This window comes from Lacerta agilis, chromosome 6 (genome assembly GCF_009819535.1).
Source record: "Lacerta agilis isolate rLacAgi1 chromosome 6, rLacAgi1.pri, whole genome shotgun sequence".
Classification (NCBI taxonomy): Eukaryota; Metazoa; Chordata; class Lepidosauria; order Squamata; family Lacertidae; genus Lacerta; species Lacerta agilis.
This window is the reverse complement of record NC_046317.1, coordinates 62,096,622-62,120,922: the sequence shown is the minus strand read 5'-3', so window position 1 is coordinate 62,120,922 and position 24,301 is coordinate 62,096,622. Positions and strand designations below refer to the sequence as shown.

Below are 24,301 nucleotides of genomic sequence, written 5' to 3'. Positions count from 1 at the left end.
CCTATCACCCATTCCCACCACCCTTCCGAGTAATACCCCTCCCCACTCCCCCACTATATTTAAGGATCTGGTGACTTCTGTTTCAGTGTATCTGAAGAAGTGTGCATGCACACGAAAGCTCATACCAGGAACAAACTCAGTTGGTCTCTAAGGTGCTACTAGAAAGAATTTTCGATTTTGTTTTGACTGTGCATTTAGCTTAAGGCTACAGACAAATTTAGAGAAATGCTGGATTTTATTTTTTCAAAAATGGGGAACTGGCCATAGTGTTTTTTTTTCATCTCAGCATCCTTAGATGATGATGATGATGATGATGATGATGATGATGATAATAATAATAATAATAATAATAATAATAATTTTATTATTTATACCCCGTCCATCTGACTGAGTTTCCCCAGCCACTCTGGGCGGCTCCCAATTGACTGTTAAAAACAATACAGCATTAAATATTTTAAACTTCCCTAAACAGGGCTGCCTTCAGATGTCTTCAGATGCAGTCGGAAATCTGCATAGAACCAAGAAGAGTCTAACTCATGGATTAATCTGTTTCCAATTTACTTCTCACTTAACATCCTGCCTGATGAAGAGCTCTGCAAAACCCAAAAGCTTGCTCACTATGTCGGTGACATTTTTGTTAGTGTAATAAAAATAAATGATTTCCAAGTTCTTGCAATTATATTGCATATTGATACCGGTATTATTTTATTATTTTATATTATACATACTGCTTGCTGCAAAAAAGGAAGCTCACAATAACTGTACATACCCTAAGGAGGTGAAGATCCCTGTGAAGGAACTCACTTTCATTAAAGGTCAGAGAGAGAAGGACCACATCAGGCTGGCTTGCCAGATGTGCCTGAGCCTAACAGACTAGTCAAAAATCCAAAGTGGAAAGAAGGCGAGAGAAGACTTGCAGAATATAAGCAGAGACTTAAGCAGGATGCTTCAGTGCCATCAAACGAAATAAATTTCTCTGCTGATGAAAATGAAGAACCAATAGCTGGTGCCCAAGATGGAAACAATGGAAGTTATGAATTGACGTTAGGAAAACCAAGCACACTTTCCACTTCTAATAAAAAGAGTACAACACGTTAGCAATACATAATGGTTGGCCTGCATGCCATCGCTGCCATCACCACTGCTGCCGTTATGGATGCTGGCTGGATCACTGGAGAACACAAGAGACTTGTAGTTGATCATAATAAAGTCAAGAGGGCCCAAGAAAGTTATGAAATCCCTGCATCAGGAATTTGATTATCTTTGTCAGAAGGGTGAGATTGACTGCATCTTCTTTGACGGCCATGAAGATACGACTAAAGCTATGCTGAAAGCAGACAATTCGAATCAGCAGTTCCCCAGAATCATCACAGAACAGCATTATGATGTGTGCAGGGAGCCAGGTGGAATTTATCTGTACCACTTCACTCCAGAGAAAGGCTCAAAGAGAGGAAAAACCAGCTGAAGCTATTGCTAATAATCCTGTAGATTTCATGAAGAAGGAGGACATTGAAAATATCCTGCAAGTCATTGGAAGCGATTCTACAAATGTTAACACTGGCTGGGAGGGTGGTGCCATGCATTGGGGTAGAGGTCAAGCTTGGTCGCAAGCTGATCTGGTTGGTTTGTGTCCTCCACACCAGTGAATTGCCCCTGTAACACTCAATCTCAACACTCGATGGGAAGACACAAGTGGACAGGTAACAAGATGCTAAACACTGCTACAGAACTTGAAATTGATCCTTCATTCAAAAGACTCTCAGTTGGAGAGCCTCTTACTTCACTGAGACAATGTCATAAAGGATCTTCCTAATGATCAAGCTTATACGTATCAGATCACACAGGCCACAAGGTCAGGAAAACTTCCCACACTTCTGGCCCTTCTTGAAATTGGTCCAGTGAGCCATTCAAGGTGGTGAACAACAGCAAACAGGTTTTGTCGCATATGGGTTTCAAAACATGACCTTAAATATAAATCCCTCAGCAACTTAAGACTGATAGTGGAATACATTGTTTGTGTGTACTATACCTGAAGGAGCATCTCCACCCCCATCATTCAGCCTGGACACTGAGGTCCAGCTCCGAGGGCCTTCTGGTGGTTCCCTCACTGCAAGAAGTGAGGTTACAGGGAACCAGGCAGAGGACCTTCTTGGTAGTGGCGCCCGCCCTGTGGAACACACTCCCATCAGATGTCAAGGAAATAAACAACTATCTGACTTTTAGAAGGCATCTGAAGGCAGCCTTGTTTAGGGAAGTTTTTAGTCCTCTGTTGGAAACCGGCCAGAGAAACCCAGCCAGATGGGCGGGCGGGGTATAAATAAATTATTTATTATTATTATTATTATATTACTACTCCTGCTGGTTCAACATCAAAGTAAAACGCTTTTGGGTGGAAGGCCCATGCCACATCTTGTTCCCGCTGCAGTGAGTTAGGCTGTAAAAGAAGGCTGTAGTGGATGGTGTTTTACCAACTCAGCAAGGTAAACATTCAGCAAATTGATAACCAGGGTACTCTTGTGCTCAGATGACAGTGAGGAGGAGAGAGCTGATGTCCAAAAGACCATTGACTTGAGGGGTGGAGGTTATGGCACACTGGGATATATTTCTGTATGTCCGAGGAAAAGCTCACTGTCTTGCAGATGGAATTGCTTAATCGGAATTGCTTAATCGGAAACTACAAGTCTTGAGTGGAATTATTCATAAAAAAGATCTACTTTCCACAGAGGAGGCTTTTCAAAAGTTCTACACAATGGAATCATGCCTTGGCAAAGAGCTGGGAGGGGCGTTGGAAAGATGGTCTGAGATGGCTGGGCAAATCCGGGAAAAGCAACCGGAAATGGGAAAACCTACAATATCCAGACTCCGAGGTGGCAGCTCGGGGGCAAGGGACATGGAATTAGAATTTTTACAAGAAGAAGAAGCAAAAGAAACGGAGGAGCCCAGAATGCAGATGAGAAACGCCCTGAGGCTCGATGCGGGGTTTGCTGTGGATGCTGCCTGGATCTGTGGACACTTGGAGGAAGACAATGGGAGATTTGGCGCTGGAGAAAGACAGAAAAAGACAATGGATAGAGGGGGAGTGGGTTGAAGTATTAAATGTATAATCTAAATGGTCTGCCATGGTATCCGAAGTCGGAGTGTGAAGTCTGTTAATGATAAGTTTATTTTAAATAAGTAAGGAGATATTGAATTTTAAGTTAAAAGCAGCATGATAAAGGACAGAAGAAATAAGTTTAGCTATAAGAATATTTGGTTATGATTTAAGGTATAATGCAAAGATTGAGATAAGTATGTTTTCTTTTTTTAAGTAAAGTTAAATTTTTTACAGAGAAAAGTTGTTAAGGAAATAGAATATTGAATTAAAACCGAAGGTGAAAAGGCGGGGGAAGTCAAACGTCAAGATTCAGAACTAGAAATTTTTTTTTTGTAAGGTTATAAATAAGAAGAAGAATCCTGACTTTATGTGTATTTGTATTTGTTTTTGTATTTGTAGGTGTGGGGTTGGGTTTGTGTTATATTATGAAAATGCTAATAAATTCTGTTTAAAAAAAAAAAATATATTTCTGTATGTCCGAGGAAGACACCTTCCATCAACCCCAGTGCTTTGTCCCTGTTGGAGCTACTAGACTGATCTGATGGGATATATAAGCCTCCTTTGACATGTATACTTACTACAGCAGAAGTAAAGAAATTCACACGAGAAATGGGTACATAAGAGGCCAAGAAGCAAGTTGGCAGCTGATGTCAAAGCAAGACTTGATGGAACTTGTTTAAATATCTTATCAACTGAAGCCATAACTTTCTAAAATTGTTTTACAATTACAATACAATTATGTATGCTTAGCGTATGTTTTACGCAGAGAAACAATTTTTTAAAAAAATAAACCCTGAAATTCCAATTCTCTGAAATCACCCTGAAATATCAATTCTAATGAAGGAAAGTATATGGACATTTTAAGTAAAATGGGTATACAAATATTTAAATGCATTAACATGCTGATATTTGTGATTTTTATTTCTACTTGCCAATTAAAGTAAAAATGATACAAACAGGATTATGAGTGATCCTACGCCAAAGCGACTGAAAACAGACCAATTCATCTTTCCCTTCATGCCAAATAACAAAACCAAAACTTCCAGAGGTCCCAATTGTGGCTCTCCCTACATTATGTTTGGTTTACCCTCAAAAGTGATGGGTTTAAAACTTGCCATGCTTGTGCAAGCCTGAAATATTCCTGTGCTTCCTTATGAGATTTCTGTCTTTCTTTAAATGTGTAGGATGAAGCTGCTCATACAATATGCTATTGCTGCACTTCCGGACATAACGGTTGTATATGTAGAGATGCGCTGGGATTTCTACGCCTGACATTCACACTTTGCAGTGCCCCCCAGTTGCTGAGTGAGCTGCTGTTGCAATGTGTGGCCTTCTATCACTCTGACACACAGGCCGCTGGAGGTAGCCTTCTGCATTAATCGGGCATCCTTCCTGCCGTGCTGGGCAGCTGCTTTGCCTTCGAGTGTTTTGCAGTTCCACTGAAATCAGCAATTAAGACTTCAGAGCCCAGATGGGGCCTTTCCAGCTTCGCCATTGTAATTAATGTTGGCACTTTAGCCACTTACCTCTTCATCGGGGAAACAGTAAAAAGCCTCAGCAGCCAGGCAGCCAAAGCTCTTTGAGCGTCCTCAGGAAGAAGAGCCATCGCCTGGGCTGTAGACAAAGGCAATATGCGATGATGATAAACCTGGGTGTCAGGAACCCTTTGGGTTGCAACAGTGCCTTCGACATCCACATTCCCCGTGGCTCTTAGTGAGAACAAAGGCCAAATATAGATGGTAAGTTAACCTGTTGCATCCAAGTCCAGAAAGCACATATAATTTTATAGAGAGATGATCCACATTTATAATGTTGTGCGATAACACATTTCATGATGGTATCAGTCTCTGTGTCAGTAATGGCTGACTTGTGGCCCTCTAGATGTTGTTGGATGACATCTTCCATTCTCCTTGCCTGTTGGCCATGGAAGTTGGGAGGGCTACAGGCAGCAGTGGAGCAAGCCTATCAGGCACCTGGGGTGGCGTGCGTGCCCTGTGCCCAGGGGCAGGGCCAGCCGGGGCAGGGCGCTCCGCAGGGCCTCTGAGGAGTCTGCCTGCCTCCTCCCACTCAGCCGCCCTACAGCTGAGGGGGAGGTGGCGGGCGGACTGTTTGGGGCAGCACGGAGCCTGTGGACACCCAAGCCACCACGTCACTCCCAGGAGAGATGTGTGGCTCAGGCATGCTGCAGGCCCAGCAGTGAGAGCTGCCCGCCATTTTGTCACCCCCCTTAGTGGTGACACCCAGGGCGGCCTGCCTCCACCATACACCCCTTCCTCCGCCCCTGGCTACAGGTTAGTTATCCTTGCTCCATGCTTTAGTTATGTCAACCCAGACTGAAAGAAGTACATTGGGAGTGCTTATTGCTTTCCCTTATAACCCACTATTTCCAGACAGGCTGCACAGATAGGTTAGAACACAAATAATAACGGCATCGCAACCGTATTAAAATTCATTATATAAAAAACAAAACAACTGCAAAAGAAGAAGCATTGAGGTTAAATGGTAAAACGAATACATAAAACCTCAGCACGTGTGTGTGTGTACATCATTAAAAGCTGGCAGTGGAGGGGAGGTCTGGGCCTGATGCCTAGAGCTCTTCAGGCAAGGCAGTGAATGGGCATCCTTCGAAAGAGTTTTGCATAAGAACATTAGAAGAGCTGTGCTGGATCAGACCAAAAGCTTTTCTAGCACAGCATCTTGTTTCCCACACTGGAAGCCACAAGCAGGACATGAGGGCAATAGTTCTCTCCCATTGTTGTTCCCTAGCAGCTGGTATTGAGAGTTTGGGCTGTGCCAATTCAGTTCAGACCATGGCTTGAAAAACAGTCCAGTTTGGTCCTGGACTTTGAAGTGCTTTGAAGGTTGTTTGACTTACTTCAGGTCCAAAATCCGTTTCAGAAAGCAAAACTTCATGCCTACTTCATCCAATGTTATTTATTTATTTAGAGTATTTATATACCTCTTTTCAGGCAGACCTCACAAAGTAGTTTACACAATAACCATTGCTTTAAAATACAATAAAAAATAAATAAAATAAAAATCGACTACTCTTTGCCTCAGGGACCCAGGTGGCACTGTGGGTTAAACCACAGAGTCTAGGGCTTGCCGATCAGAAGCTCGGCGGTTCAAATCCCAGCAATGGGGTGAGCTCCCGTTGCTCAGTCCCAGCTCCTGCCAACCTAGCAGTTCAAAAGCACATCAAAGTGCAAGTAGATAAATAGGTACCACTCTGGTGGGAAGGTAAACGGCGTTTCCGTGCGCTGCTCTGGTTCGCCAGAAGCGGCTTTGTCATGCTGGCCACATGACCCGGAAGCTGTCTGCGGACAAACGCCGGCTCCCTTGGCCTATAGAGCGAGATGAGCGCCACAACCCCAGAGTCGGACACGACTGGACCTGATGGTCAGGGGCCCCTTTACCTTTACCTTTACTCTTTGTCTCTCCCCTTTTGACAGAATTCAGTGAAATTTGCAATTATTCCTGAGTGGAAGAAGTCTAACAAAGGATAGACAAACAGACCCATTAAACAAGAAAGGAAATGATCATTTACTGCTTCTTAATTTGTGGGGAGGAATAGGATGGAATTTCCTAAGAGAGTGAACTGTGAGGCAGGAAGAATCTTACTGCAGTCCTGATCTTGCAAGGTGGGCTTAGACAATCCTTCAGTTCCTCCATATGCAATATTGAAATGATAATACTGATCTGCCTTGCGGGATTACTGAAATAATGTATGTAAATTGGTTTGAACATTCAAAGAGGCATCAAAGAGCTGATAAATATTTAGGAAGGGACATGGAGTTTGAGTCAGTATATTCCAACAGTATTTTCTAGGGTGAGCCTTAGAATCCTTTTTACCTGGATTTCGATTTTCTTGCCTCATCTGGCGCCCTAGGCAGCAGAGATACTTTCCTACTGGGCCCTAGGACCTACTGCCACCCCCTTTCTGCATCAAATCAGACTCTCTTCATCATGCTGCCTCCTGATCATGTTCCTGTCAAATCAACTTAATCTTCTCCGGCCCAATTATAATCAATCTAACTCTCCTCCGGATACCCACTGAGTTGGCATCTTTTCAGGCCCAGCTAGTGCGGTGAATGTGTAATAGCACTAGCTTTTTTATGGTCAGCCAGGGAGGGGTGGGAAGATGAAGTCTACAGATATGACAACTCAATTCCACAGTAGCTGGCTGTCACAGAGCTGTTACTGGGACTCTAATCTAAGGGGAAAGTGGCTTCCAAGCGACATTTTGTGCTCCGAGAGCTTGTGGTTACTTTTTAAAATAAATGTAAATGTTGCTCCAAAGAACTGGACACGTGTTTGTTCATTTCACAAGATTTATATGTCCCTTGATTTTAATAGAAGCTTAAAGTGGGTTTGCAAAAAAGTATAAAGAAAAGAAAAGTATCGAGGGAAACCTGTTAAAAACAACTATTTAAAACATTCAAAAATAATAAAAATCAGTAATTGCACCCCCCCCCCCCGATTGAAATACATGTCAAAATCCTACATGCCTGTCAATAGGCAGGGAGTTTCAAAGTTTGGGTGAGGCAGCACTAAAAGATTGATGTCTTACAAGTGTAGACTGTCTGTTATATGGCACCTGTAACAGTGCCAGTTCTGCAGACTGATGCAGTTGAGTGGGTGGCTATGGGACCAAGGCGATCTCACAATTTAGAATCTTAGAATTGTGGAGTTGGAAGGGACCCTGAGGATCATCTAGTCCAACCCCCTGCAGTGCAGGAATATGCATGTGTCCCATATGTGGATCAAGCCTGCAACCTTGGCATTATCAGCACCAAACTCAAACCAACTGAGCTATCCTGTCACTAATGTGGTTCCAAAACTGTTAAGGGCTATATATAGCCTACAAATATACAAATAGTAACACCTTAAAATTGGCTCTGTAGTAAATTTGCTACTAGTGCAGGCTTCCGAGGAGGAGTTATATGCTTACAGGATTTCACTTCTGTTGCATAAGGAATTTTGAATGAAATAAAGAAATTGAAACTTGCAGTAAAAGTCTTCTCTCTCTCTCTCTCTCTCTCTCTCTCTCTCTCTCTCTCTCTCTCTCTCTCGTATACCACACTGAGCTCAATGGGGCAATATAGAACTACAGCCTCCGTTTCCAGCTCTGGCATATATATGGCTCCAGTAAATTATATTTTGAATGATCACATAAGCCCTGAGAGCAATCTCCTTTCTATTCGTAGCCTCCGCCTCTTCCTTTTGTGCACAGAAGACAGGTGAGGCTCAGAATGTTAAAAAATGAGCATTTCACAATAAATAGCTTCATACACAGAGAGCTGCTCTATTACTTTTTTTATTGATGATTTCATTTAAGTCTGGCTCATGTTAGTACCAATATAAAAAATAAATATTTAAATTGTGAATTTTTAGAAAATGCAGTCGTGCTGTTAAGCGTTTCTATTGCTCGGTTTCTGATTTACAATTATAACGGAATGAGAACTCTGAGCTGAGCAAGATCTTTCCCCCCAACCTGCTAGCCTCACATGGCCCTGCTGGGCTGCAGCCAGGTCAATGAAAGCCCCGAGAAAGCAAACATGCCAATTGCCCAGGTCTGATTAAATTAATCCATCATTGTACAGAATCGTTGAATGCTATAGACTGCATTCAAGGCATCAGACCTTTCACAGCTGAGCTTGCAGCTGAAATTTAGCAGCAAGCATTTTAGCTGGCTTCTTGCCAGGCAACACAGTGATGGTCTATTGGGGAGCGCTATAGACAGACAGACAGACAGACAGACAGACAGACAGACAGACACAGGCACCCTTTCAAGTTGTAATCAATCCTATGCTACATCCATTTCTATGGAAACTGGAATCTGAAGCCAGCAAAAAGCACATGCAGCTCATGTTGTATCCAATACTTGGGCCAAGATGCTAGTGTAATATATCTTGCAAGCTACAGGATTTCAGTCTGGGATGTGGGTGGCATGCACAGCTTAACTATGGGGTGTGTGTGTTTTCTCCTAGTGGCTTGCATACAAAGTTCTGAACTGTATGATGGCTTGGAAAGGCAGTTCGGCCAATGTATAGAATACAGGTGTATCAATGGCTTTATCATTATACACAAAATGGGCATCAGTTACACTGGCAGCGGTGGCAATGAAGGGCTGGTCCATTCAGGGAGGGAAGCCCACATAGAAAGCATTTGACCTAAAGTCCCCACTTCAGACTTGGAACTATCACTGAACCAGCATAACCCCTTGAATTCTGAACTTTCTGTATTTGCTCAAGGGTCTCTATTTTTACTCAAGAGGGTGAGGTTTTATTCCAGTGTGGGCGAGCCTTGTATAGCCCAAGGGCCACATTCCTTTCTAGGCAACCTTCCAGGGCCACATGCCAGTGTTCAGCAGTGAAAAATATATTAATATTACCTTTATACGTACACACATCGCATCCTCCATCCACACTAGCAAAAAGCAGTATCTGTCCTGAAACTCTGGAGAGGCAGTGTAGCCCAGTGATGGATAACATGTGTCCTTCCAGATGTTCCTGGACTCTGATTCTCAGCAGCCCCAGCCATCATAGCCAATGGTCAAGGATGATGGGATTTGTAATCCAAAAAAAGTTTCTGTCTGTCTCCTTTGGGACTCTGTTGGTGGTGCATGACAGACAATTTGCTTTAAAAGATGTGCTGCTTACCATGCTTTTCACCTATGTTTTGATTGCTTTGGACCCTCCGTTTTGAGGAAAGAACCTTGTTCCCTTGTGTATAAATGCTCAGAAGACAAGCCTTTTCATCTTCCTGCCCTGCTTCCATTCAATAAGCTATGTGCTGGTCTCCATAGTCTTCTCTTTACCAGAAAAGCAGAAATAATCTAATTGTGGTGTGGGATATTGCTTGATTGCTGGTTGAGTGAATACAGCTGGGGTGTGGTCTGGTCCAGGGCCTGCTTTAATATAACAACAGTCCCTGCCTCACTTTCTCCCCTTGAGAGCAGACCTACAGAGACACAGGGAGGCTTTGGCTGTGCACCTGGTCCAACTATTATTATTATTACTACCACCACCTCCACCACTGAAATCCTTTTATTCTGCTACTTCTGGTAGGCATAAATGTTCTTATTTTAAGAATGTTCCATCTTGCAATTAATCTGAAAAGAGCTGCCTAGCCTTACAACATAATAGCTGGTGCTGAAATGTAGAATTTGAGGTGTGACAAGAAAGAAGGTGGACATGCTCATGGAAAAAGTGCTGTGCCTGATAATTTAGAGGAATTTTGGGTGGGCCCAGCCTACCTGGTTATTTGAGTAGGCCCAGTTGCCTATTACTTGAGGGCTCTCTCCCCCCAAGAAGTCAGTCTAGGTTAAACTGGGTTGGCAGGCAAGCCCTTTAAAACCTGCCAGGTTTTTATCTGGAGGTTTTGTGCTTTGTGGTGGAATAGTGGGTGGTGAGCTAGAGGGATTAGTGGGGCTGGGGCTGGGGACAGTTTGCCTACTTTTCCATGCTTTAAGCATAGGTGGGAAGTGATTTATAAATGAAATAAATAATAAACTGGTCATAGACAGAATTCAAATAGATCCATTAAACCTTTTTGTCACGAGAAATTCCTAGCATCATCAAAACAGGAGTCCGATCAGTTAGTGCAATACTACTCACTACGCTGCCGCTATGCCGCTGTTAGTTCTGAGCTGAAGTCCCAAAGGACAACTAAGAGCTTTTGGTGAGTGCCTTTATGAAGGATGCTCTTTACTGGAATACCCATACTGATAACTTACTGAAAAACTGATAGAAAAGCAAGGGGACTGCAAGACATATTTTATATTCTTAAGAACCAGAATAAAATTGGTAGGTGCTGAGACAACCAGCACTTCTGATTCTCTCTCTCTCTCTCTTAATAAATTATTTATAATTTTCATTTTACAGCAAACACAAAATACATAAATTTGAATTATTCAACATCATATTTCAACTCTCCTCCCTGCTTTCCTTTGTTTCTTACACTTACACTGTTTTTCCCCTGCACTTCCAATTTGTCCCTAACTATTATTTATCCCAAACAATCAATCCTTGTTATCTGTCACTGCACGTTTTTACTTTAATCCTGTTAATGTCTTAATTTGTTTACAATAGTTTTGTAAATATTCAATAAGTGGTTTCCATTCTGCATTAAAGAGCTTATCATCTTGTTTTCTTATTCTTCCAATATTTTTCACCATTTCTGAGTACTCTATTGCCATTCTTCTTTAGTTGGGACATTTTCTTCTTTCCAGCTTTGGGCAAAAGTCACTCGAGCAGCAGTGGTTGTGTACATAAATAATTTTTTATATTTTCTAAGTGACTCTAATCCCATAATTTCCAAAAGAAAGGCCTCTGGTTTCCTAATAAAGGTTATCCTAAACATTTTTTTCAATTTATTATGTATCATCTCCCAGTAGGCTTTTACCTTCTTACACATCGACCACATATGGAAAAAGGTACCTTCCTTATCTTTACATTTCTAACATATGTTTGATTCCAATTTACACATTTTTGTCAGTCTTTTAGGTGTCAAATACCATCTATACATAATTTTCATATAGTTTCCCCTTAAGCCATAACTTGCTGTAAACTTTAAATCTGTGTTCCACAACTGCTCCCATGCCGACATTTCAATATTATGACCAATATCCATTGCCCAGTGTATCATTGAAGATTTTACCTGTTCATCTTACAGATTTTAGACATTACTTTAACATTACAATCCAGCAGGTCTCTCTCTCTCTAATTGAAAATTAGGGTGTTGGCATTTCTGATATATCTTCAAACTCTTTTAATTTGAGCTCACCACCTTTCTTCATTAATAAATTCCTATATGTTGCCCAATTTTCTAACTTTTTTTCTTTTTCACCACTATGTTTTCTAATGGTGAAAGCCAAAGTGGAGTCTTCTTTTCCAATAAATTCTTGTGTTTATCCCACACTCTACAGTGGTACCTTGGGTTACAGACACTTCAGCTTACAGACGCTTCAGGTTACAGACTCCACTAACCCAGAAATAGTACCTCGGGTTAAGAACTTTGCTTCAGGATGAGAACAGAAATCCTTCCGAATCCAAAATGTATGAATTCCTTAATCTCAACCAATCCTTTAACCAACACAGACAGACACCTCAAAATATATTCTCAAATCTGGTAGGGTAAAACTGCTTCTCTCTCATATATTTTATATTTAATTATTGGTTTCCCCCCTTGCCAAATATATCTAGAAATATATTTTTGTCATTTAAGGAAGAGTCTGTCTTGCTAATCACAGGTATTGACTGAAAGAGGAATAACATCCTTCGTAATACATTCATTTTAATGGTCAGCACTCTGCCTAACAATGAAAGTTTCATTCTATTCAATATCTGCAAATTCCTTTTAATATCTTCCCATGTTTTAAGATAATTATTATACAAATTGATATTCTTTGAGATATTATCAAATGCTTTCTCAGTGTCCAGAAACATTAATGCTGCCTGTTTGTCATTTCTCACTTCTAAATACTCTCTTATGTCAATTATATTTCTCACATTATCTTTCATTTGCCTTCTTGGTAGGAACCCAGATTGATCTTAATGGATTACCTCTTTTAGCATACTTTTCCAGTCTATTTGCTAATATTGCAGCATAAAGCTTATAGTCAATATTCAACAGATATTGGTCTATAATTTTTAACCAGAGTTGGATCACTGTCTTTTTTCAGTATTAAAGTTATATATGCATTCTTCCATGAATCTGGTACATTCCCTCTGTTTAAAACCTTATTCATAACATCTTTTAGTGGTTGAATTAGGTAATCTTGTAACTTTTTATAATATATTGCTGAGAAGCCATCTGGTCCTGGTGCTTTCCCTAATTTTGCCTGCGAGATTACTCAGAATCAAGCAAGCAACACTTCTGATTTTCTCATATCAGTGAGGCATGCTTATCCTTTTCAAATACTTTCTTCTTGTTGTTTCATCCCAGTGTTCTGTTAATATGTTTCAACATTTCTGTTCTAGGCTGGTATGGATAACACATAACCTGCAGGCACCAGTAGACCAGCATCATGATTTTGACCAGTCCTCACAAAGGGGACTTGCAGTACAGCTTGCAGTACAGAAAAAGCTGACAACTTGAGAGCAGAGGTGTCTTTATTTTATCTGACCCTTCCTCCTCCAGGTAGTTTGAGGCAAGGGAGAGAGATTTGCCATAGGGCAAATGTGTTGAGTGTTCATATCATGTAAGTGGGTCCACCTTCTTCTTGTGTTATAATTCCACCACTATAATACACTACAAAGAAAGCTTGATGTCTTATTCTGCTCAGGTATATCCACAGCTTCACTCTTCTTATAAGATGCATTATTTGTTCTGAAGCACTGACTCCTTCTTTGGCAATGAAAATAAGGTGGAGGACATATTTTCTACTGATGACAATGACATCTTTAAGAGGGTCTGTCATCTGGGATTAGCCCTCTTGCATTCTGTGTGTAAGGTTCGTGTGAAGGTGTTTCATGAGTAACGGAACAGGAGCCCCAACTGTCTTTTGCAGTTTTATTGTGCAAACTATTTACAGTGCAGAACTACAAAAAGCATGTCTGTCTCAGTCACTGACAGAATCCGGGAGTTGCCCCTTCCAGCTTCTCCCACAGCACAATAACTTCGGCACCCCAAGTCTCCTCCTACCCTCCTTGCGTTTCACTCCTCTGCGGAACTGGGGTGCCGGAAATGGCGTGCCTCCCTCTTGACCAGTCGGGTGAGGTGAGCACAGGGTCTCAGCAACATCCCCAAGCCCTCTCCCTGCCAGGCTCCCTGCTTGTGGCTCCTGGCTAGAAGAGGCGCTGGGGCTCTCAGTGGCATCCCTAAGCCCTCTCCCCGCCTGGCTGGTTCCTTCCCTCTCCTCCCCACTGGAGCAAAGCTGTCAACTCCCCCCCCCCCTTTTAAGGGAAATTCCCTTATTCCAAATAGGATTCCTCGCAAGAAAAGGGAAAAGTTCACAGCTATGCACTGGAGGTTTGGCGGCTTTACCCGCTGGAAGAGGTGCTGCTGCTGAATTGGCGTTGGGGCTCTCTGTATGCTAACGGGCCCTCCGTTCCCCTCAGTGGGCCGGGTGGCAGTTCCCTGACACTGTGACATAAAGAAAGAGATGATTAATGAATACGAATCATGTTATTATCAATACTGGTCTCTAAGGTGCTACTAGAAAGTACCTTAGAGACAGTTGGTCTCTAAGGTGCTACTAGAAAGAATTTTCGATTTTGTTTTGACTATGGCAGACCAACACGGCTACCCACCTGTAACTGGAACTAGGTAAGATTACTATGAAAAGAGAGACCAATGGTAAATACATTCTCCATTTTGGTAAGGATTAGCAATCTGCCTCTCAGAGACCCAAGCTCTGCCTTTACTAGCAACAGTGGAAGGAAACGACGCACAAAGGAAACACATCATTTTATCAGTATTATGTGGTAGAAAATGATTTGCCCCTTGCTGAGGACACTGATGAAATACATTCCATTTGTCTTCTGCTTGACTGAAACGGATGATAATATGAAGTCCAAACTAGTCCCACAGGGATGTAGCATCTTCATCTTCTAACCTTTTCTGCCTGGTGCTGTTTCCTGTAAGGATGTATTAAACATGCCATGCACAGATGGAAAAGCTTTGCCTGGCTGCCCCATGTACAAGGAGACATCTGGCATCTTTAAAAGTGGCCAGGTTTCTGGCATGGCAAGTCCCAGGTTGGACAAAGTGTTTTTAAGAAGGATTCAGCACCATGGACAGAACACACGGCAGGAAGAATAGGAACTAATAGTCACAACCAGAGAAAGATGGATTCTGTTTTCTTGCTATTCAAAAGCACCAGAGAAGAGGAGCCAATGGGATGTATTTCTATTGTGGTGTCTATATGTATGTTTGTATGTATGTATGTATGTAGGTGTGAAGGCTTATGGCACAGTACATTTGTTAACCTTTATGGTGCCACAGGATCTTTTGTTCCCCTTCTGTACAACAAACCAATTAGGATACTCTTCTGGAATGTTTTAATAAGTGTGTAAGAGAGAGCATGTGGTCTGCAGTTCAATTTAAAATTGGCAATGAGCTCCTAGACTGAAAAACACCCTCTTCATTTTTGTTTTAGTGACCTCCCACTTTTTCAAAGAAGATGAGAAATGGTAAAAGTGGTTTACACCATAATTCTTGGCACACTTTCTCTGAATTCACCTATGCAGAGAACACAGAGCTAATTGATAATAACTTTCTGTTATATGCATGTAGTTATCTTATCCTATTCTTTTATGACATAACCAGTGAAGATCTTGTTTATATGCCCACTGCAGAGATTTCATTGACTAGAGCTTTGCATGAGATAGCTTACAGCTCTGAAGATTAAACAAAGCACATGCATATGTGTGTACCCCCAAAAGAAGGAAGGACGTCAAGTCAGTAGTGTGAAACTTAAGGATTGAGCTTTTTGATGGATTTCTGGAAGTACAGGAGGATCTCTGCATTGGTATTTGACATGGCATGGAGAAAGTGGATAGAGAAAAGTTTTTCTCCCCCTCTCATAACACTAGAACTCATGTTACAAGTAGGTAGCCATGTTGGTCTGCCATAGTCAAAACAAAATAAAATAAAAAATTCCTTCCAGTAGCACCTTAGAGACCAACTAAGTTTGTTCTTGGTATGAGCTTTCATGTGCATGCACACTTCTTCAGATACCTAGAACTCATGGCCATCCAATGAAGGTGAGTGTTGGAAGATTCATGACAGATTTTAAAAATCACTTCTTCACATGGCACATAGTTGAAGTATGGATCTCTCTCCCCCAGGCTTTTCTTATGGTCTTATGAGTGTGATATGCTCTTTTCTTGCTGGGCAATACTGAATAAGGAAAGCTTAAAAGCAGGTGTTTTTTTTACCAGTAAACGTTTAAAATTTCTGCTCAGTAATAAAACCCACAATCCATCTTCCATGCTCTGACACCAGCATTTGTCAGCTTTAGGGAAAATGTTACCTTGTTTAAACAAATGATGCAATAATGCTAGAACATTGTCTGGTGTATGCAAGATGGAGAATTGGAGTGAGCTCCTAAAGTTGTGTTTATTTGTTTATTTAGGAAGGGATCCATTTACATCTTGGTTTTGTGATTGTGTGTGTGTGTGTGTGTGTGTGTATGCTAAACTTTGCTCACAGTAACTAAGAACTACACATCAACCTGTAGCTACATTTCAAACTCTTTTTTGTCATAAAAAAGCATGCTGTTGACAAGCAAGGAATGACAGCAATTAATTTCATTAATTCAGTTCACAAGAAAAAATAGCTCTCAGCTAACAGTAATTTCAGCATGATTTTTACAATGATAAATGATGTAGTGGGAAGAAGAACAGTTTAATTTTCTCATACCTCCTTGTAGTCACTGACCCTAGCTGGTATATGTTAGACCTAGTGAAATTATAATATTTGATAGGATTATTTCCAAATAATCTGCCTTTGTTACATGTGTTCATATATTTGCCTGCATCAGATGCTATATTCAATTCAATGGTGGCTAACCCCCAGCCCAGGGGCTGCTGGAGCTCCCATGCGAATTCTGATCAGCTTAGGGAGGGGGTTGTGCATGAGTATGTGAGAATGTACCCACTGTGTACCCCCCCCCCACATGCATACAGCTTCCAGGGGGTTGGTCAAGGATGAAATTGGTCTTTAAGACAAAAAAGCTAGCCACCCTAAACTAAATCACACAAAGACCAAACCAAGATCACTCAGTCAGGCCGAGTGCACAACATGCGATTCAGGAAGCAAATGCAATGCAACCACCTAAGTGCAGTAGCCCACCAGGATCTCAGTTAACCTCCTGCTTTTGCTACCTTCCTGGGATTGCAGAAAACCAGTATGGGCTGCCAAGACATCAAAAAACTGTATTCGTCTTAGTTGGTCAAAAGCTAGTCAGGCATGCAGCAGACACTCACTTCAGTTCCAGCTGCCAGAAGCAGGTATGTTGGTGTAAAAGTCAGTGAATATGCAGCAGCATGCTTTATGGTCCCCAACAGATGGGACCCATTGCAGCAAAACATTATGATGCTTCTTCCCAAACAAACAAGCAATCAAACAAATCACTGAATGGAGCTTAGAAGAAGTTCCTACAGGAAAGCCATGCCTCTCTCAGCAGTTGTGTGTACTTCTAAACAGAGGTCTATCTCATATAGTGAACATTAGAAGTGTAGGAGGATATTCTTTATTGTCCCATTAAAGGAGTCTAGCAGCTAAAGCAGGTCACTGAGCAATGCTTGGAAAGGAGGTAGCAAGTGATCTGTGCCAGTGTGTGTGACAAAGAAAATGAGACTTGAACAGCTTCCTGAAACAAGATGCAGCATTTTCTCGGGGTTCTCAAGGCAGGCAGCCAGCAAACTTCCTTTTGCCTCACCATCTTCCTTTCTACTATATTCTTCCATTAGTGACAAGTAAGTAAAATGTACACACATCTATGTGGATTATGCTGCCATTTCAACTGGACTTCAGGCCTTGTTTCTGGATAGAAATGCTTGGATGCCCTGATGGAGGATCTAGACCAGGAGTGAGATGGTGTGTATTTTCTGTGATTGATACTGCTGAGAAATACACACAAGTGGATTCTCCTGGATGTCTCAGTGGCTTGGTATCCTTCCAGACAGACTATCTGAATTGGGCACTGCATTTTATAGTAGTTCCATTGCTACCTATATGGTCAATCCTAGAAACTGGTGCTAGAGAACCACTAGCTTGGCATTTATATTGTGGATTCTGCATTCTTGTTTCCTAGGCTAAGCAGATACCAACAAACTAATGATGGGATCCAACAAACTCAAGCTTAATCCAGACAAGATGGAGGTCCTGTTGGCAAGTGGTTCATCTACCTGGGTGAGTGGAATCCTCCCTGTTTTGGTTTCACTACCTGCAAAGCAGGGTTGGCTGAATGTTGCTGGCTAAAGATCCACACACTGCTGAATATCACACCCTGTCATCCCAGACCATTGGCCATACTGATGGGATTATAATTCAGTAACATTTTGAAGTCCTCAGGTTAGCCACCCACACTCTAAAGGAATAGGGTTGTACTTAACTCTTGCTACTTGAAGTATTTCTGTCACTGGAAGTGCAGGTTTCCTTTGTGGAACAGGACACCTTTTGCCAAGGCTGGTTTGCTAGCTGCATCCCTACCTTGACAAAGATAGCTTGGCCTCAGTGATTCATGCTAACCTCCAGGTTAGACTACAGTAATGAATTGTACATATGGCTGCTTTGGAAAGTGTGATTAGTTCAGAAAACCATTACTAGACTGGTAACTGGGACCAAGCAGTATGAAACATATTAGGCTGCTGTTTAGTACTGACTATTCACTGTGTGAAGTAGAACTTCCCTTGGACTCCCCAGAATTTCCCACCATTCAGCTTCACTGAATGATCCTGAGTTCTAGTATTATGAGTGAGTGAGAAAAACTTCTCTCTCTTTTTTTAATCCACACTGTACATCAGAGGCGCTAGCTTCTTAAGGAGAATGGAGAGGGCTGGTGTCGCATGGTGTGCACAAACGATGTCCCAATCTTGTGCACGTGATGTCAGGATGTCGGAGGAGCCAGGGGCAGAGCCAAACATGGCAGCGTATTGGCAGTGTGGCTTCAATAACAGCAGCTCCTTCTCCTCCTGCTGCTGTTGCCAGCAGCAGTGGCCAGGGACTGCTTAACCTGCTCCTTCTCATCTGCAGCAGCAGGAGGAGAAGGAGCCAGCCACTGAAGCTGCACCATGCTCGGCTGTGCATTTGGCCTCTTCCACTGCTTTTGAACATTGGGGACCCCCAGTCCTCTCCCAAAAACATATGGGGGGGAGGCAAAAGGGCTCGGCCCCTAGGAGATGGTGCCCCTGCTGTACATAGTTTAATAGACCTCTGTTATACACCAAATGGGGTAACCTTTATGCAAATGGCGACATGCTCCTGGCCCTGAAAAATTTTGGTTGCCTTTTCTGTACTTTTCCTAGCTCTATGAAATAGTTAAGGTGCCTCACACAGACTGCATACAATCTTCCAAGTGTGAATGCACAATAGATGTATATAAAGCAGGGGCGTCGCTAGGGGGGTGCGGTGGGGGCGGTACGCCCCTAGTGGCAGGTGTGACAAGCGGCGGGTGGGGGTGAGAAGCGGCAGCCCCTCCTGCCACTCCCCACGCAATGCCGGTCACCCTGGGAGCAGCAGCGCTGCACGGACGGGGTGCTCCCTCGGCCGTGCGCTGTTGCTCCCGGGGCGACGGAGCAAGCGGAGGCGCATGGGGGTGACAAGCGGCAGCCCCTCCCGCCATTCCCAAGCGCTGCCGCTCCCTCCATCACCCCAGGAGCAACAGCGCACGGTCGAGGGAGCACCCCGTCCGTGCAGCGCTGCTGCTCCCGGGGTGACCGGCAGCGTGGGGAGTGGCAGGAGGGGCCGGTGCCTGTCACCCCCACGCACCGCTGCTCGCTCAGTCGCCCCGGGAGCAGCAGCGTCGGACCGCCGCTTCCACAGCCTCCTTTTGAGCCGCAGAGCTTAAAAGCGGGCTCTTCGGCTTAAAAGGGGGCTGCAGAAGCGGCGGCGGCACTCCCGGAAATGCCCCGGGGGCAGGGCATTGTGACGGCACAATGTGTCGTCACGACGCCCCGCCCCCGGGGCGTTTCCTTTGCCGCCCCGGGTGCCGCGGAGCCTAGCTCCGCCACTGATATAAAGGCAATATGATATTGTTCATTTTATTTTCTGTCATCAACACTGCTGAGAAACACTTCTGTGGAAATATGATTGCATGTATATTAACGGTTGTCATCTTCAATTGTCACAATCATACTTCTGTGAGGTCATGGCTGATAATCTTTTAGAAATCCTGTTAACGAAAGGCTTGTCACAATTATTGGTTCCTTGACTCCAGATGAAGACTGCAATGAAGTTCAACTTGCACAAGCTGCCAGGCTTGGGACATAGTTTTGCAAAAACTGTGGCTGGCACCTGATTCCAGTACAGATGGGTAAGGGTCAAGTGGGTCATGAATGGGCTGGAGGTCAGATCCCAGATTGGCAGGTAAGATTATGTAGAGCTGGACCAGAGAATCTGAGTTACTACTTAGTCACTGAGCCTGAGGCATTGACCTGGAAAAAGAGGCTTTATGGGACTGGTGTCTCCATTGGCTTTTGAGGTAGCTTAGTGGGTCACCCTAGATTCATATAGCCTAGCTGGCTGGTGGAGGGACCTGAGTGCTTTGGGATGTAGGAGATAAGATGTTGGCAGAGGTTTCCCACTAAGTACCCTGGTTGAACATTGCATAGTTAAACTACAGAATGTACAAGGTGTGACCGGAAAGTTCAGTGAATGGTCACAGAAATAGGACAGCGAGAAATATTCGAACATACAATCGGCATCAGAAACCCACGAAATAATCACAATGGTGCACAGAGATGAAGCTGTAACTCAAAAGTGTATGAGTAGTTTAAGCGTTTCCGTGAAGGGCGGCAAACCATCGAAGATTACCCTTGGTCTGGTAGACGAGCAGAATGGCGGAAAAAGTTGACAAATTTTGTGAGTTATTGATGTGGGATTGATGTTTGTCCGTCTGAATGATGGAGGGAGAATTGCATATTCCACGTGAAATCGTTACACAGGTTACTGAGTTGTCCTACCTTCCACATTCTCCTGATCTGGCCCCATTGGATTTCTTTCTTTTTCCAAAACTGAAATCTGCACTGAAAGGGCACAGATTTTCCAACATTTCACATGTCCAAGCTGCTGTGACGAGGGAACTGAAAGCAGTACGAAAAGAGGACTTATCCAGTTCTATTAACACTGTCAACGGTGCATTGTATCGGGGGGGGGGGCTACTTTGAAGGCCTGTAAGGTATGTGTGTTCAAATATTTCTTGCTGTCTGATTTCTGTGACCATTCACTAAATTTTCTGGTCACATCTTGTAGTTTCCACAGGAGGCAGTAATGGCCACCAACCTGGATGGCTTTAAAAGAGAATGGATAAATTCATCGAGGATAAGGCTATCCATGCTACTAGTCATGGTGGCTTTCTCCTACCTCCACAGTCAGAGGCAGGAAGCTTCTGAATGCCAGCAGCTGGAAACCACAAGGAAGGGAGGGTGCTTTTGTGCTTGGGTCCTGCTTGTGCGTTTCCCCCAGGCATTTGGATGGCTTCTGTGAGGACATGTTGCTGGACTAGATGGGCCACTGGCCTCATCCAGCAGGCTCTTCTTATGTTCTCATCTTCTTAACACACCTCTGGCACAGCATGCCACCACTTATTTGGAGGCAGGGAGAAGAGCACCAAGGCCTCATGAATTTGCATTGCTCCAGCAGAAGCAGACTTTGCCCATGCTGTCTGAGGATGCGTGGGTGCCAATTTTGCTCTTACAGATAGGGGTGAGCATTATAATATCCAGGACCAACCCTTTAGTCTATGAAAGCTCTTGCCTGTGCCAGAAAGCTTATAATCTCCCTGAGACACTGCAGTTGGATGGAACAATCCGATAAGGCGGGATGACAGCGCAGGAAAATGAGCACTTTAGGCACAGCAAGCAGTCATCTTGGCTCACATCCTAACTTGTCTGCCACAACCGCAGGGTCTGTGCAACGTACTGTAGCAAAGGGTGAGAAAAATCACAATCAAATTTGTTTGTTTTCCTTGCTTGATGCTAGATGTATTTAAAAAGGCAGTGAAACTCAAGCTTACCTTGAAGCCCTCTTTCCTGATCACACATGCATGAGGGCATACCTCTTGTGATAAAACCATATTCTGCAGGTGCTCAGAGGTACTCTCATCTTACTATTTCATTGAGTTCTGGCACCTGGAACAAGTTCATGGGTTGAGTCCACCCGGTGCAGATTAAACCCTGCATAAGGATTATGTGATCTAAGTAAAACAATGGCAAATGACCACTGGCAAGAGTGGGAAGATGTGAAGGGATATGTTTGCCAGTTCTGCAAAGCAGGAAGTGGGATATGAACCCCCCCTTTTTTTTAAAAAAAGGAGCACTGCCACAACCTTCCTGTCTATTTTGGCTTTGAGTAGGCAGGAAGACAGAAAGCTGTGAGTTTAGTTGGCAGGGGAATCTGCTGCCAGCTAAACACTAACATCTCTGAGCGAGTTTCAGCTTGCTTACCTCCCCTTAGACCAGTGTGCATTTCTTGCTGATCAAAATAGTGCAGCTAGATCCCAAATTCCAAATTTAAAACTTTATTAAGACAACAGGTGGAGCTAAATTCTGGTGAACCTTAGTGCATGTGAAACCTTGGTTTTTTCTTTTTATCACCCCCAGTTTCTATTTATGGTTCATAAATGAAAGCCATAGCAATTCTTTCCCATTGATGTTAAAGGCAAATCTCTGCGGTAAGGACTCCATGTTGCTAGCTCATAATCCTGGCCTTTATGTCTGCAGCAGGGTTCCCTTGTGCTATGCCAAGGAGATGAATGATATATTTATCTATAAATTTCACATCCAACAGTTTGCTCCCAGCACACTCCAGATGCTGTAGCTTCAGGGTACAGCTTTCATGAAAATCCTCTTTTTGTCACTGTTGATTTCAGTGTCAGGCCAAGCCATTGTGTTTCGATAGTTGCATATAGGGTGGAATTGGCTCTAAATAAAGTCACCGAAGAGAAAATGGCTGGATTATGAAAGTGGGCAATTCCTTCCCCTTCACCCCACCAAAGGATGTGTGGACCATGGTGGACTGAGCTGTCACTGGAAGGTTGAGGAAAAGATAGAAGCTGTTGCATGTCACTTTCTACTCATCATAACTGTGCCTCCCTCTTTCTCTGCCTGCATGTGGGGATGTGAATGTACATCTCCCTGATGTGTGTAGATCTGACCACAAATGAGTGAGGGAGCCCTATGTCAAGGGATGCTACCACCAAGGGATTTTTTAATAACAAAAACTCATGGGATCTAATTCAGAGAGTAAGAAAATTTGGGTGCTTCTTCTATATAGCTTGTATTACGGTACTTCCAGCTTTCTCTAGCCTATCCCTCCAAATCAGCACAGGTCAAGAAACCCAATGGCACTAGTGGAGCTGAGTCACATAAGTGGTTTCCCAGAAAGTTTGGAATCTTGGTGGTAATTGTGCAAATCAGGCCATCTGTGATTACCCAGGGGTCGAGGTTGGATAAGGGAAGGCTAGAAACAGGAGAAAGATTGCACACAGGAATTACCTGCAAAACATGCCACTCTCCCAGAATCCTTAGTTCAGGAAGAACAAAAGGAGCCAATATTGCTACCATCTGTACAGCCCTTGGACTTCCCAAAGCCTCAGCAGATTTTCCCCAAAGCACCACCTGAAGGATCAAACATGGACCCTTTAAAACATGGTGGGCACCCTAAGTGGGTGTGGGCTTGGGAACTCTCACTTGTCTCTGTACTGTTGAAAACATTACCTGGTTCCAAATCTTCACTGGAACCACAAACTGGTCTGCCACCCTTCAATGCCTGCACCCAGCCTGAAATCTGTTCACGGCAGAGCTGTCCATGGTATTTCCCTTGCCTGAATTCCCGGCCCAGCCTATGGTCTGTGCAGAAAGGCAACTGTAGTGACTATCAAACAGGTAAATGAAAGGAATACGCTCACATAATGGATTGTTGCTCATTTTCCTCATCCTAAACAGTGTAGGAGGTGTTAACCAAAATCCATTGGCCCAAAGGATCCAGGAGATCAAACTATTTATTCCACACTGTGGAGGAGATATAGTGAGGACTTCATAGACCTGGATCCCTTGCATTCAGGGAAGCATATAGACTCATAGAACTGGAAGTCACTTAGATGTCAGAGTCCACGTTGCCAAGTTTTGGAAGTCTCTGATGAAAGAGATGTTTACTATCTGCTCTATCTGGTGTTAGAAAATAGGTAAAGTAAGTTTTCTTTCTGAGAGTCTTTGCCTGCAGAGGGATACTTAATGAATTACTATTAAGACATAACTAAGATGATGATACTATGTATTAAAGGTTTTTTTGCAGGCCGTGTTATTTAAATGCTTATTCATTATTTTTATGTACTACCATTAGTGCATGATATCCAGCCAAGACATTCTCAGATAGGCCAATTGGTATCACAGGCCTACTCTGAGTAGGACTAACAATGGATCCCACCCACAGTTTAATTTCTTTGTATATTTTAGCTAGTTGGAACAAAATTTCCTTTGTGGAAAGGCAGCATATAAATTAAAGTCTAATGTAAAATAATTTAATCTCAATCCCACC

At 43.1% G+C, this 24,301-nt stretch overlaps 1 protein-coding gene across 1 annotated transcript in view; it reads left to right on the top strand.

The window, feature by feature from the left end:
* The first annotated feature begins 17,898 nt into the window (after positions 1–17,898).
* SYT6 (synaptotagmin 6) overlaps positions 17,899–24,301 on the top strand; it is a 150,061-nt gene continuing 143,658 nt past the window's right edge. The window contains exon 1 of the mRNA XM_033153005.1: positions 17,899–17,956. The gene's annotated coding sequence lies outside the window, so the exon portion shown is untranslated. The remainder of the gene's footprint in view (positions 17,957–24,301) is intronic.